This window comes from Chiroxiphia lanceolata, chromosome 9 (genome assembly GCF_009829145.1).
Source record: "Chiroxiphia lanceolata isolate bChiLan1 chromosome 9, bChiLan1.pri, whole genome shotgun sequence".
Lineage (NCBI taxonomy): Eukaryota > Metazoa > Chordata > Aves > Passeriformes > Pipridae > Chiroxiphia > Chiroxiphia lanceolata.
The window spans coordinates 23,573,155-23,589,805 of NC_045645.1; the positions used below are offsets into that span (position 1 = coordinate 23,573,155).

Below are 16,651 nucleotides of genomic sequence, written 5' to 3' on the forward strand. Positions count from 1 at the left end.
AAAGAGAGAAAAAGGATTAGGAAAACACAAAGTGCTCAGTCACACACGCCTGATTTTACACTACAGATCTATGGAACTGCATTCAGAAGGTAGAACCATAAAAACTAAGAGAAGGATTATGATGGTCAGAAAAATTCAAACAGAAATACTAATATAGCAGGCAGAGACATTCTCCACCTGACAAGTGCTCAGGTGATGCAGAGCCTAGAATATCTTTGGCTAAGCTGCAGCCGAAACAGATGCTATCTCTAGATAACAAAGTCAAATCTAGCAGGGAGCAAAGGCAGAGGTGTTCGAGTTTCAAGCACCCCTTTTCCACTTCCCTCAGAAACATCACAGGGATATATTTTAAACCGAACCTCTTGTGCATTGTATGTATTTTTGCCTGAGTGAAATGTCCTTCTTCCTAGATTAATACGTTTTTTGCTTATCATTCTCCACAATGACAAGCTAGGTCACAGTCATCCTGTAAATAATTTTTAATACTTCATGTCCTTTAAGAAATCAAGTATAAATCATCTGCATGAATTAACTCCTGAAGATATCTTTTGCAGCAAACTGGATTTGGCTGCACATTTGTAGTCCTCTCTGCTATGTTCTTTATCCAAGTGTGCCTTGATTGTTAATCAGTGTGACATTGTCTTTGTGACTGAATTCTTACCTTTTTCCTATAACCTACATCCTCCCATCTCAGTCATTTTTATTTCCTCTCAAGATCTCTCATTGGCAACATCTCATTGTGTTCATTTATTTACTTAATTGGCATTCACATAACTTTCAGTAACATGATCTATTAATGTTATTGATTTTTGCTAGGCTGCATGCTGTATCTGTTGTGAGCATTGATTTGAATACCTGGACACAACCTTGAAAAGTTTCAGTTTATAGACTGAACTACCAACTCCTTCCTGCATTTTCTTCCCACTAGTTGAAAAATTTGCATTTTAGTTTAAGAAAAAGGAAACTGCCACAAACCACAGACCTTCACTATTTTAATCACACTGTTACCATTCTGATTCCTAGAAACATGTCTTTTAATGCATGCTCTGATTTTTTTGTTTTCTTGCATGACTTTTTTTAAATTTTCTACTCCAATTCTCATCAAATAACACCACACTCCTTGAAAAAAGTAAGAGAATTGTCCATCCCTTTGTCTTTTATGAGTCCACAACCATCAAATAACAGGTAAACTACAGGGTATGAGGAGACTAGGGACTATTTTTTCCTCTCCAGGCCTGACTGAACATAAATCAATATTTTTGCAACAACTCCATTTCCATATAAAAATTATAGATAGCTACTACAGGTTCATGAGAGATCAGGAAACTCTTAGAAGGTCATCAGCTAATACCAAAGGGTAATTCTAACTCTGAAAACTGATATAAAAAATAAGTTTATGCCCTTATGCAATAGAACTATTTGTCTGCATCTGTCAAGTTTCGTAAGTGTGGCACTTCCAACTCTATTTTTTTTAATTAATTATCTTAAATCAGGTTAGAATCACGAACTAAGTTGGAATCACCGTTAAATATAAAAACAACCTGAAGAGACCAGGGAATTAGCGCTGCCATCATTTAACTAAGTTCACCACATCAGAAGAACGTTCTTTACCCTGAGAGCCCACATTTAGGAAAAGTTGCATGTTACACTGAAACTCATTGCACATTAAAAATCAGCAAAATTTTCTCTGTAAAACAGTAACTACAAAATCTTCTAGTGCCATTTTAGATACACCTCAGCAAAGAGAATGGTACTTGAAATGAAATGGCAAAAGTCTAAGAAAAAAAACCATGTCCTTTGCAAGCACTGAAAACCAATATTGCTTTCTACAACATGTCTGCTAAAATAACATATGTTCTACTTAAGTGCACAATACAACCTAATGCAAAATGTGGGCACATTCTTTTTCTCTACTCTGATATAATGCAAACAGAGCAAGTAACACTGAGAAAGAGAAGCCCTTTCAAGCTCATATACATCTTTATTATGGTAACCTTTGTATTATGCCTCTTGTGAGCCCACAACACAGATTTCCACACTTACATTCACTGAATCAGGAAATTCTTCAGTGTTTTGTTTTTCAGAAGGGACAAAAAACAAGCACAAACATGAAAACTATGCACTCTGTGGATAGAAGGAAGACCAGCTTCCCTATGCCACACTAAAATTTGCTAAAATGAAATAAAACTAGACAGAAAGAAAAGGTGAGTGTAGGAAAGAAGCAGGAGGAAGTTTAGCTCTGTCTCTGAATGAAAGTGTATGTTTTCAGCAGGTTTACAAATCTACAGGAAAGGCTTGGATGGGCTGTGATATCACTATCTCATCAATCCTTGCAAACCTGAAAGGGCAATAGCATCAAGATGGATGAAAGAGCCTGTGCTGTTTGCAGTACACTGTGTGTGCTGGTCCACGCACCTATGAGTTATAAGTATGTTTTTGAAACAAAACATTTTAAGAAAGCTATTTCATTTCTTTCTGCAGACAGCACTCTGTATTGCCTCAGGGACAAGTTACCTGAAGATTATTTTCTAGTTGTCTTTGTTGTTGTTGCCAGAAGGCCTCAAAGAATGAAAAGGTGCTTTTGAACAATAGAAAAGATATTCTGTAAGGGCATCGCAAGCTCACTGGCCATTTACTGTTATTCTTTTTCTCTTTGCATTAGGTTTTACAGCCCTTTTCAGCAAGTTGTCTTTGAAAGTATTTTTAGAGATACTAAATGTACTTATGATAGTTTTACTTTATACAAGTGAAACCAAGAACATAACAGGGTTATTTGGGGGTTGCTTATCACAACTGTATGATTGTGACCTTAACCTAAACCTGGAAATCCTCACATCAATTTCATGGATTTTGAGTTAAGCCCTAAGAAAACATTGATTTCATTAGTGAGTTTAAAATAGACATGTATTTAAAAAGATTTACTTGTTCCTTTTACACAGTTCAGAGACTCAGATTCTACTACCTGTTTCTGTAGTTCTGTAATAGTAAGAGTACAGACTTCGGCATGGATTCCAAGGAGAGTCTCATATCATTATAAACTCATTCTCACTTTCTCTCTAACTCAAACAATGTAGAAAGCAATTAATTATTTAAACAATCCAATAGCTTGCAACATATGAAGTGAAATTTTGCAATGACTGAGGGAGGGTTAGAACCTCTATCTACTAACATTTCTCTGTGATAAGCTTCATGTGCTACTAAATTCCATTGAAGTCTTTCTAGTAAAAATCACTGTAGTCACACACACACAAAAAAAAGGCACCCTATTTTATATGCTTAAAAGACTTATATGTAAGTAAATAAACTTCAATCTTGGGGTGGGGGTAGAGGAGACTAGGTGAAGGAGTGAAGGAAAAGGTATGGAGGAAAGGTGTTTTAAGATCTGTATTTTTCATTCTCACTATGCAATCTATTTTAAATTACAAAAAACTGATTTGTCCCCAGGGTAAGTTTGTTTTCCCCAACAACAGTAGTTGGCAAGCCATCTCCTGTCTTAACTCCTGAGCTTTCCTACCGTGTTTTGACCACCACCACATAGGACAAGGTGGGGGAGTGAGTGGCTGGCTGTTAGCCAAGGCTGAGCCCCCACACCTCCCAGCACTGATACAGAAACATCCCAAAAGGTGTTATACTTCTCTTAACATATTGGTCTCACACTGGGGGACACTGATGTCGCATAAACTAAGTTTGGGTTAATGCATGTAGCTAAGCCTGTATAATATTTGACTTTACCTCTCCACAAACAACTACAGATTCAAGACATACAACCTCAGTTCACTAAAGTTTCAACCTGGAAGTGCAGACCTCTGCTTGCAAGTTAGTAAGGGGAAGAAAAAAGCCCAAATGAGTCCTCCATATAGGGAAAATTATCATCAGTAGCTGATCATCAAAGAATGTAATTTTAAAAGGAAAAAAAGATGCATTGAAAAAAAAAGAATATTGAAAAAGATTAAAAAAGAAAAGTCTTAAAATCAGCTACAATTTCAAATGAAGTAAGTAAACAATAAGTTAAAAGTTCCAATGACCTGACTGGGTTATGGAAATAGTTTCCATAACCAAGTAAGATTATCTAACAGTGAGTCACTAAAACATGGCCACTTCTACCTACACAAAAGACAGTCTCACAAAAACAAGGCACGACAGTCTGCTGAGCTCTCTCAGAGGCTACAAAAGCTGAAAGGTAAACTTTTATCAAGGTGCTAAATTATTTTTTCACATATTTCACATATTCACTTCTCAGAGACAGTAAGTCATGCAAATGATAAACACCCCACTGTACAATATTGATTCTTGGTAAGAAGGAAAACAACCCAAGAGGACACTGATACAAGTCCTGAAGTCATGGGACAAATTCACAATTCAGTGCTTTCTGAATGCCTGGGCTGTAACTCCTAGAAGAGATGTGTAGTGCCAGAGGAGCCCCTGCTCACTGAAAAGGGTCACAGCTATGAGGGTTGGGTGAAAGGGTCAAGGATTCCGGAGCTTTGGCTGTAGATCAACAATTATACTGAACTATGACCTTGCTTGATTCTGCTCTAGGTGAACAGCTGAGTAGAGATGGTGCTTCTTCACGACCTGGTCAGTCACAAATGTCCCTTCAGAAAAGGCCTGAGCCATGTAAGCTTTGTTTTTAAAATACAGCAAATATATATATATGTATATATAATACAGCTTTTTGTCAGACTAAATTTGTGAGAGAAAACCAATAAACTTAATAAAAAGCCAACAAAAATACTAAAGAACCTTTGGGAAGTTCCGTAGCCATTCTATAAAATGCGTCAGGTAGAACACATAACTGAGGATGGAGAGACCTACAGTGCAAAACTGAAGAGTTTTGCAGACACCTGCCCTGCATGTGGCTGTGCTGAGTTCTCTCTGCCCAAACCTGGCTAAACACAGACCTGTTTGCTATGTCCCTGCTCACTGATGACCCCTCCTGCCCTGTGACAGTCATCTCTGCAGTAAGTGAGCAATTCCTGTCTCAGTGCTGGAGAAGTAGAGAGTGAAATAGGAAAGAAAGTGTGTATTGTGAACTCTTAACTCTGTTACAGCTATGCTGGCCATGTTGATTCCTCCTTTATTAAGCAAAAATAGAATCAGATCACTGATCTTACATAGAACAAAGAAAATTTGGCTATACATTTGTTTCACTGGGATTACTTTAGATCTTTAAAACATGATATAGTAGAGTGATTCATGGAAGACTTGGAAATAAAGTTAGGGGAAACCTTGAGATGCCAATTAAGTTCTCTGGATTCCACTGAGGTCATTGGAAATGCAGTGGAGGCTTAGTCTTAGCTTGGCCTGGCTCAGCTGTTATTTGTTATCTTTACCAATTCTCATATTTTACATCTCTAGAAGAGGTTTGCCAGCTGCTGCATATACAGCTATTGTACAACATAAGCTGGTATAGTATATAGGACAATTATTCATTTAAATAGGTCTATTAATCATTATAGTTTGTCATTTGGCACATAAAATGGGCTTGTATTCATTTTTTTTCTGTATGAAGTAGGCATTTTAAAATCTTTCACTGTCAAACAAGCCTGTTACACAGGCAGTGCAATCTTTAATGCTGTTTATTTATCAAACTTAATGTAATAGGATTCCTTGACATGGTACACTGATGAAGAAGTGAGGTTCATTTTCAGAATGCTGAGAAAGTGAACATCTAGTAGCTGATATTCTTTGCACTCTCTGTAATGCACAAATATGTACTGCCTCAACGGGCAATAATTTCTACAGCAACCCACAGGTTTTGTAAAATGCAATGGAAAAGCTTGCTGTAAGACCTGTTAATCATTGAAAAGTGATATTGTAAGCTACAGCTGCAGTCCAGTGATTCACAGATCTGGTAATAAACCAGTGACAGATGATCTCAGTTGTTGCAATATAAGAAGCATTAGCAACTCCTGGATTTAGGTAAAATGGTGTATTATATATCCTAACTAAGAGATTGGTATGTAAAAACAATTCCCTCCTGCAATGATATGCAGCTTCTCATGGTCTCCAGAGGAAATAAGATCTTTTTTAGTTCATACCGCAATAAAAAACAAACCAAGTTGTTTTTTTTTGTTTGTTCTTTTTAAGGGAGAGAATAAAAAGCATTACAAATCACTGTTACCAGTACAGCAAAACTTTAAATGTTCTGTGTGATAAATGTTTACTGTAGGTTATATGTGCATGAGACCTGCAATTGTACTTTCTCTATTTGTCAGGTGCAATTACTTACTATGTACTAAAGCACACAAACAAAAGCACAAAACCCATTTACCCGGTGTTAATTACATTACTTTTGACAATCAAAATAAGATGGCTGTCCAACTTCTTTCTTTCCCAAGCCCAACCTCCTCTATCTTATTATAAGAGAGATGAAAAGTCTTCGGGTAGAATTCAGGAGCACAGTTCAATCAAGAGATATATTAAAATAAAAAAGAACATAATATTACCACAGTGTATACACACTCACACAAGGATTTGTGATATTTCTCAAGTACCATTGTTAAAAAAGCAGAATTGCAGTGTTTATCACAGGTATAGTGACTTTTGCAAGAACAGGCACAATATTTTATAGCGTTCCTGTCAATAGATCTTTCCACTCATAATACAACTCGTTAGGGAATGTGTGGATGCATAAACCATAATTTTCCAAAAGCAAGTGATAAGCCACCAAATACAGTAGTGATTCTGATATTCAGACAGTATTTATAGTGACTCCTACAAATGCAAAGTAAAAGAGATCATGACAAGAGCTAGTTCTTCAAATATTGCACAAAGCACTGAGCAGATTACGTCCACCTTTTCCCAGACCAGGAAAACAGCTTTGTAAGTAGCTAGTCCCTGTTCCATGGTGATTTGGCCAAAAAAAGAATGGTGATCTAAACCAACAGCAAACAAAAAAAAAAATTCCAGTTTGTTTTGGTTTTGTTTTTTTTTTTTCTAGAAACATTCCCATGGGAGAAAATATAACTATTTTTTTTTCTACGTGAAAATGAGAGAGAACAGACTTACCAGAGAGCAGCCTTGTGATACAGGGTTAAGCTGGCTCTTAAAACAGGCACAGGTGGAATCTGAATGTGCTCATCTTACCTGTTGAGGGGGGGGGGAAGCAAACACTAACCAGCAGTATAGAAGGGAGGCATGGCTCTCTAAAATAACTCAGTAAATCTGACTCACCCCAGGTGTGTTTCTCTTTTCCTTCAGTTATCTCTGTGACTCAGCCACCCTTTTGGCAAGGCAGTGTGTTTTGCTGAATCAGCAGACAGGTGAACAAAGGAAAAGCAGAAAAGCAGTTTGGTTCTGGTTGGCACCCTGAGAGGTGCAGAAATGGGCCAGGCAACCAGCAGTGCCAGCAATGGGGAAGGGATGGGCAAGAGCAAGGCTTGTGCCTCTTCAGGCACAGTGAATTTTTAGACTTCCTCAGCTCCAAATCCATCTGCAGTGTCAGGTGCCTTGCCCCAAAAGATACTTAAAACAACAGCTTAAAGAGGAAACTACATCTGCAGGCCAAACAAATGAGCCTTGGTTTCTCATATCCTAGATCACTCTTTTATACTTTGCCATTGAAACAGAGAAGGAATTACTGGAGGAATTACTTTTTCTCCAAAACTCAGTCTTTTTGCAGAAAAGGAAGCTCTTTTTTTCCCCAGTCAGCCCTGAGAACATCAACATATGGAGCCTGTTAGACATAAGGGAGAATGCAATGTGTTTTGAGAAAATTCACAGTTTTCTAACCTAGATAATGTCAGCAGAAATTGCTTTATTTGCATCGCATATTATCAAAGCCAAGAGAAGAAAATATATTACAAAAAAAAAAGGTATTTTTGTAGATCATACAAGAATAAAATTTTAAGAAGACAAGACATATCTGGAGAAGAACTAAATGCCATTTTTAAAGGTTTATATTTTAATTGAATCCAAGATGCTCAAGTAAGCCTTTTCTTAAGGTATATATCCCTAATAGATGTCATTCAATAAGAAATAGAGGGGAGAGGATTGGGTTTTTTTCAATCCTAACTCTAAAGCATTCACACAGAAAAGCACATACATGAAGTCTCTTTAACTGGAAGTAAGAATAAATAAATTTTAAAAGGCTGTTCAGAATTACTACAATATATTTAATCCATCAAATACATCTTCTCTGTGTTTCTCTGAGCCTGAAGTAGAAAAACATAAATAGAATCTCCTGTGGGTGTGGAGCTATAATATCTGGTTCTTCTCTTACCTCCATCTTTCCTTCATTTCTCGCTATATAGGTTGGAATTGCACCATAACAGTCTTGCTCTTTCTGAAATGAACAGCAATTTTGACATTAGACATGCCCAAGCATCATGACTAGAATATATCATATTTCAGTGATTTCTTTTTTCTTTTGGGGGTGGGGGGACAGGATCATGACAAAAAAATCCAGCAGAAAATAATCTTTCCAATGTGTGGCATCCCTCCCCATCCGAATGTCTTTTGGTAGCAACACTGACCACAGAGCAATAAGGTATCATTTATCATCCATTCTGCAAGAAAAATACAGCTGACTGTTGTAACAAAGAAATGTGGCTTCAAAGTCTTGAGAAAAAAAAATAAAGAAAAAGTTAATGAGAGTATAATGTCCTTTAGAACTCTGGGAAAACAGAAATAGAGTTTTAAAATCCTCAAGTTTAAGGTCTTTGCACCTTCCCTTTATTTATTTACATATGTTTTCATTAAAAAGAAACAATTTAATGCTGGGATAAATGTATGGAGTCCTATTTTCATAGTCACAATGTTTTACAAAAAAAAAAAAAAAAGGCCCACCAAAACAAAGCAACAAATAAAAGCACTATTTTTTTTCTATAAACTGATATTTCATTTTGTTAATTACTGCAGTAAAATAACAAAAACTCCTTAAATTCTGGATTCTTCAACACCCCCCCCACCTCAAAACTATTTACTAGTACTAAAAGAAACATCTGCACTGAAGTCTTGACTAAAACAGTGTTGTTAATTGATTGACCTCTATTTCATGGCAAAAATTATTTAAAATTATTTCTATCATAGAAGATTCATGGTCTGCTACAATTCTGAGGACAGAAGTGAAGAATGCTTTTATGGTATTTTTCAACTTCTCTCCCTATTTCAGATAAAACCATGAGGAAAAGAAGGTTTTATTTTTAATAACCAAAAAACTTTGAAATTCAATAAAAGAAGTATGATGTGAACCCTGTGAAAGTTCATACTAGTTCCAATTAAAAACATCAGTTAGCCTATAGGAAAAGAAAAACAAATCAGACAGGAGAACTTCACAGCAGATATAGAAACAAGGTGCTGTATTCTAGTTCCAATAACCATAAAACAAAACTATCAACACCTCAGATCCCAGCAGTAGTTCATAATTATGTTTTCAAAATTCGTTGTTTGGTCCTACGGTAACACCATAGCAACCCAACTGAACAAAAAGTAGAATTTATAAAGCAAGTGTTGTGGAGGAAGACTAGTGATGCAAGGGCTGACATCGGTCATTTATTTGGCAGACAGACTTTGGAAAGACAATCAGATTTCACTTGTTCCAGTTGTCCATAAGATGTTTGGTCCCTTGGGTTAGAAATATGTTCTTCACCTGGAACTGTTGTTAGCACAGCAGGATTCTTTCCCTGAATTAGAGCAGAGCAGAACACCTCTGTTTGCTTTGAGCACTGCTTGCTACTGTTCTGTAGCCATTTCAGAACAAACACCTCACCCTTTCAGACACAGGGGGTCTGGTTTTGCAGAAATGAAGCTGATTTGATTTGTGACATTCTTGTGGTTTCCCTATTTCATCAGTTTTAATAAGTGTTTATTTGCTTAAACCTGAAGCATCTGGCACGATTCCCCTCTAAACTGGTTATTTCTCTTTTGATTAATTTACTTATCGAAATTAATAACACAATCTATGTTATTTCCCTTGAAATTGGTCTACAAAAATATCAACAGCTAGTAACAATATAGAGAATCTCCTCTGAATATTGTACTTATTTGTTTATTGTTTTATAAGCTGAGGCTTGGATTCATAGCATGTTCCAAACAATAAATGAATAAATTAACTGCAAGTTATGGTCTCCAGCGATCAGAGATCAGATTCTATTTAAACACAGTATATAATGAAGTATAATATTAGGAGCTCAAGCAAATATATAAAATTAGTTAAAAGCAGTAGTCACTACATATGAATACTTTCTAGCAAATCACTTTACAAATGTATTATGTTACTGGATTGCAGTCAAGTTATGAAATAAAAATTATTTCATCCTAAGAAATAGTCAAGTTATCACACCAAAACCCAAGAATGTTAAGTATCTCAATATTCTCTCCTTGACACTTTTTCTTAATTAGACTCATTTTTCACTAGATTTCCAGAAAAGCATTCAAAGCAAATCATCATAATATTATGAGATGCTACACAAGGGACAGAGAAAGTCTGCAAATTATTCCTTGAGAATGAAAACAAAATACGTTTCTGTCAAAATTACGTGTTTTCTCAAGCATTGCAGGCTCCCAAAGATGAGATATACCCAGAAAGCATTAATGTGGAATCTGAGATGCAGAAACTCCAGTAACTATGGACAACTCCCAGGCGACCTCTTGCCAAAATTTCTTGATGAGTATACAGAGTGCATCCAATTTGGATGTGTACTTTAGCCCTTGGGAAAGTCATTATGTATATAAGGGAAAAACAATCCTCAAGTTTAACAAGCAGGAACACACTTGCAAAAAAATCGGGCTATATTTGACTCTGTGTTTCTGTTCTAAGTGACTAATAGAGGGAAATGAGCTAATACAAACAGAGAGAAAGATTGTGTCTACCAGCCTTATCTCTAACATAAGGTGAGAACGACTGCAGCTTCTCCTTTCTCCTTTTTCAGGGAAACTCTTCAGACAGCTCTGATTCAGACCCTGATAAAGTCCACTAAAACCAGTCCTCACAGATTGCTAGGTTTCCTAACATCACTGAGCACACTGTTTTGCCTGCTCTTAAACATCTCTCACCTCTGTAATCCTAAATCTACTCCTGACACTCACTTTTCTCCAAACCAGTTATTCTGTACCAGCACCTTCCCGCCCCCAGTTTTGGAACACTTCTCCTCACATCTTACGAGGTCTGTCATCTCCCAGCTGAAAAAAATCCCACCCCAACTTAAACACAAACTGCAGCAAGTATGAGTTTTACATGGAATGGTTTAAGGATAATTTTAGTCCACAATCATGGATTGTGTATCACAAATCCTCTTCTTTCATGTAACTGTCCTCTGAAAAAACACTGCTGTGGTGTCAACCTTCCCTTCCCTCCTGTGTCAGTGGTTAATTTTCCTTCTTCAAGCAAAGTAATTTTAACCATGTGTCTCTGGTCATTTTCTATTCCACATTTTAAGTCTTTCTCCAAAAATATTTTGGGCTGCTAGTGGAATTATTCAGTAGGAGAAGCAACATTTTCCAAATAACTATCTAATAATGTCTACCTAAATTCATATTTAAACACACTTATGGTCGACCTGATTTTTTTTCCAACAATACCTACACAACAAAGGGAACTGCTATATCTAAAAATAGAGCATCCAGCTCATTTTAAAGCCTGGTAATTATTGGCACTGTAGTGTTCATAAAAGAGTAAATATTTGAAAAAATAGAGTAGCCACAAGAAAAAGAACCATTATGATAGATGATGGATACATTTCTACAATTAAGTCAGTAAAAGCATAACAGCACCTAAAAAAAATTAGCTCTTCTGAAATACAGAAGCAGATGATAAGACACATAGAGTATCTGTGAACAAAATTTCAGTGGGAGAATGGCAGGTAGCAAGTACTAAAACTTCCAGAAACAGCATGTAAAGAACACAGTGAAAATATTCTAAGATTCTAAAAACTTTGATTTTCTGTTCTTTAGACTAGCTCTTTTATTCCAGATTTAAAGAAACCTTAACAAGCTTATTGCTAAAGCACAAAGACAAATGAAGTCCCACCTTATGTAGGAGCTTTACAAAATGTACAGAGAAATCTGAGTGGATCATAAATATGTAAAAAAACCCCAAACAAACAAAGCACATAATTTGTTTGCTTTTGAAACATGCCCTGTTACAAACCCACATTTGACAGAATTGTGGACTGGGGTATGAGGTTCAGTGGAAGCGCGGGCTGGTAAATGAAACATTTGTCATCCCAGAATGACAGACTATAAGTCAAGATGCCAATCATTAAGGGATAGCAGATGTCTTCAGTTGTCTGCCGGCTCTTTATTTTGATTTTATTGTATTACAGAGATGGCCAGGACTACCAAAAGATAATGCCTTTTATCAGGATGAACAGGGCACATTTGCCCTCCTGAGCAGTTAAGGAGCAGAAATGCCCCAAGATATAGGATTAGCAGCTCTGCAAAGGACATGTCACATTCTCAGCAGCCACCAATACAACAGCAGTAACCACTTGGTGTACAAGCCTGTTATCTGCATTGCCATGGGCAGTCACAGTCTGGTTAAATAAAATTCTTTAATAAAGTCAGCAAAAGTTAAAAGACTAAAACAATTGAAAAAAAAAAAGCCACTTGACTGTACCTACCTTAGACCATCTGATGAATGCACTAGAAGGTAATGGACTAAAATCAGAATACTGAAAACTATGCTTAGATGGGGAAAGTAATCAAAGAATATAATGTTTTCCTTATCATACCACTTCTACTCCTTCAAAAAATTTCAATAAGGAATTATGACATGAAATCATGAAATGGACGAGAATACACCGAAACAAGAGTATTGCAGCCCTTTTGCTACTCCAGTCTTTCTTTAAGATATTATGGATAACTCAATAGCCTGATCCTGGCCAGTACCCCAACCTAACTAGTGTGAGAATTGCCACAAAACCTCCCATGGCCAACTTTTCCCAGGTCTGACTAAGAGTTGAGACACGACAGTTGATGCTGTTCTTCCTTATTTGTGTGCTTGCCTTTCTACACAGAGTTCTTACTCCCTTTTTAACTCTTCTTCTTGTCTTTCACCTAAAGGAAATCTGTATTAGGCAGTTAGCACAAAACTCTGTCCAACACCTAAGGTGATATAGGAAAATTCATGCTTTGAAAAGAATTTATCCATGTTTGTCATTCGTGGAATAGTGAACAAAACCATGTACTATGCCTTGTTCCTGGCTGCCAGCTTGTACATAACAGACAATACCAAAAACAGATATTTCCTCTTAGATACATTATTTGCTTGGTTTTAAACTTGTGCTGTCTTAATAGAAAGGTTGTAAATTAGTGATAATGACAACAATAGTAGCTAATTTCTGAGTCATAAGTAACATTTATGCCCAACTTTAAAACTGCTTAAATGATTCCCAAAATGCTGTACAGACCAACAGGAAGGATGTAAGGAACAAAGTAAAATTAAACTTTCAAGAGGTGTTCCATATTTCAGATATTATTATAAGCAATATTATCCAAGCAAGAATTGATGGTGAAATTAAAAAAGAACTTTAAAAAACATTCAAAAGTATGTCTTGATACTAATTTCATACAACAGGTAGTTAGCCAAGATTTGACACATGAGTCAAAATCTTTTGAATATGAAAAAAGCCTTCTGAGTATGAATCTTTTGAACTGAAGACTCACTAAATGAGAGAGCAGTATTGACAAACTTGATCCTATGGGCCCATTTGATTCCACCAAGTCTGGTTTGGCCACTTGGCTGACTTCCACATTATCTTTGGGTATAGCTTGATGTAGCTTCTCAGTACAAACACTGCCCAGCCCCCTGAAATTATTGTTTCAAATGTCCAAACACTCACAAATCAAACTGCCTTTGGCTGTTGGTGCCACCTGAGCCTCTAGAGCAGTTAAGTACCTGAAAATCACAACACATACTGCAAATAATAAATGCCCAGCTATCACGCTGTTCTTTAATTCAAAATAGCTTCCTTCTAGCTGTTTTAAAACTGATAATGCCTTTTGCTTGATCTAGAAAAACCCTGCTTGGATCCAAAATCTAAGTAACTGACGAAAATGGGAATAAAAGTTCTTGTCATTAGCAAACCAAACATATCTCAGTTGATGTTTTATGTCAATAAAATTTTACAGCACGAATTACAGCAGAAATTGCAGTACTTTTCAGGCTGAAGTTCTCAATGATATAAACTCCAAAGTCATTACAATGTTTCTGTGGAAAGGACAGGAGCAAGCATCCTTTGCCAGGCTGAATTTACTCCATCAGCCACAACGAATTTGAATAATTTCTAATATGTAATAAATCACACTAAATAACCTCCAGGGAACTATTCTGTCTTCTGTGGATAGCAGGTATCATGGTCCTTGTGTATTTATCATTTCTCATGGCAGATTTTGCATCTTTGGTAGCAGCAGCTGTTGGAAAATTTTATTGACTATTTTGATTTTATTGTTTTGATTATCCCTCAAGGAAAACATAATTAAATTTTCAGCAGACTAAGCATTTTAGACAATAAAAGATACATATTTCTGTAAATGTTGTCATCATCTGCTCTGTTACCAGAGTAGCTAATGATGAAATTTTTTTTTGATTTTCGGGTAATTAGAAAACATTTCTTTTTCTATCCATATTCTAGGAAATACTGTCATTCATTGTTTCTGAAGACTGCTTTACACAGATTTCAGGAAAAAAATTACACCCAAGTAAAAGCTACCAAACATAACAAATAAAAACAGTTCTTCAATCACAAACCAAAACATCTACTCCAGTCAAGGTACAGGAGTAGGAATTCTATTTCTCTTTTTATTTCTACCCCTACACTCATTTGCAACAATTGTTACATGATCGAAATCAAAAGTCCTGTCATGCTGAAATCTTTGTCTGAGTCTTAAGTATATGTAATTATATTTGAATATCTGAAATATTTATTTGCTGTCAAATTGCTGAACATAATCATAATATTAAAGAACTTTTTCAGAGTGTTGGGAAAAAAACGTATTTAATTCACTGAAGCTTAATTATTTTCCTGTCAAAATGGTTTAACTGAGTCAGGGATGACTAAAATCCCACAAGAATGACTAAATACTCATTTTTTCTTCTTCATTAAAGACAGAGGCTGGAATAGTACAACACACAACTATTGTCAATAAGAACTATTGTGAATAAGAATTACTTATAGTTAGTCACCTGACTTATGGAAAAGTCCTTTGCTTTTGTTATCAGGACATTCTTTGAAGGCCAGAGTCAAGTTTTGCTCTTTTTAAAATTATCTAGACCCCACCACATATCATTAAAGTACCCTAATTTCATATCTCCAATTGCTCTGATGTGATTTTACCTTCCATATCTGTCACACATACTGAACACTGAGTTATGATTTGCTCTGCAGTCTGAAGGTTATTATGGTTTACTGAAGATTCAGTGTAGTTAATCTTAAAGCATGATGGCTTTTTGTTTGTGTTTAAATACTTTCTGTCAACACACCTGAAATGTTAAAATTTTAACAAAACACAGTGTTGGGAAGAATTGCTGATGACAGAAACTGATTTAGTAACAGAAATATAATCACTTAGTCATTCTATTTCCTACAAACTCTTTAATGCAAGTGTTAATTCCATTGCCCCAGGATCAATTCCATTTGATTTTCTTGTATGTTATATTGTATTTCCCTGTGTAATGTGTGTCAATTCCTACTAGATTTTTACAAATTATCACGATACCAGCTGATGACATTCTGGTACTTCAGGTTTGTTCACTACACTTTAAATAGGATGAACATTTTCCACACTTATAGTTTTCATTTCTATATCAAGATGTTCAGGTTTTCATTTAGACGTATGAATATTCAAAAGGTAAAAAAAAAAATTGAGATATTTGTTGTTAATGCTTGTAAATACTTTCTAGAGAGGTAAGCAAGTATTTTCCAAGGAGTGAAAAATGTATATTCTTGCATGCATTAACAGATGAAACTTATTTTCTCTAATTTAAATTTTACATCATAATTTCTCGATAATGAAGCTCAATTTTGGTGATTGACATACAGAAAAAGAAAGGGTACGTCTAAAAATAATTATATCTTCTGATGACTATATATTCCAATATAATGAGAGAGTACATCCTTGAAGATGACTGCAAAGCTGGGGGTTTTTTTTAAAGCAACTTTAAAGGTCCGAGTAATAAAGTCACAGAAATGAATTTTCATTCCACAAATCTCCAGCCTGTTTTTCCCTTCTAATGAATTAGAGTTCACTGGCACTGGTTAAATGTGGAGAAAGGCTGGAACTGCCATATAAAGAGGTGGACCATCATATCTCCTTCCTGATGGAAGAAAGAGGGGAAGAGATAAAAAAAGAGCTAAACAGGTTTAAGGAGAGGCCCCTGCCTCCAGCAAAGCCATTGCCAGCTAAACAACACCACCTGGAAAAAAGTCTCATTCTTTGCCATTTCTGCAGAACTGAAGTTCTGCTGGGATATGACGAGAGATCAGACAGAACCTCACCTGTCAATGCAGAGAAAACTAACGCTGGCAGGACAAGGGTGCTGAGCCTGGGACACATGGAGGTGAAAAAGAGGAAAAGAATGGCAGATGATCTGACCCTTCCATTGATCCTGACCTGTAACTTTTTCACATAAGGTAGATCATTCCTGAAGAAGAAAATGTCAGATGTCACTGTTAGGAAAGAATGTCACAAACCTGCCTGTATAAAAGAA

At 36.1% G+C, this 16,651-nt stretch overlaps 1 long non-coding RNA gene across 1 annotated transcript; it reads left to right on the forward strand.

Annotated features, from left to right (window-relative positions):
* Positions 1-2,094: 2,094 nt before the first annotated feature.
* Positions 2,095-7,534, forward strand: LOC116791271. The gene is made up of 4 exons (XR_004358669.1): positions 2,095-2,204; positions 3,445-3,623; positions 4,540-4,617; positions 7,204-7,534. It is a non-coding gene; the product is annotated as an uncharacterized LOC116791271 (long non-coding RNA).
* Positions 7,535-16,651: the final 9,117 nt, after the last annotated feature.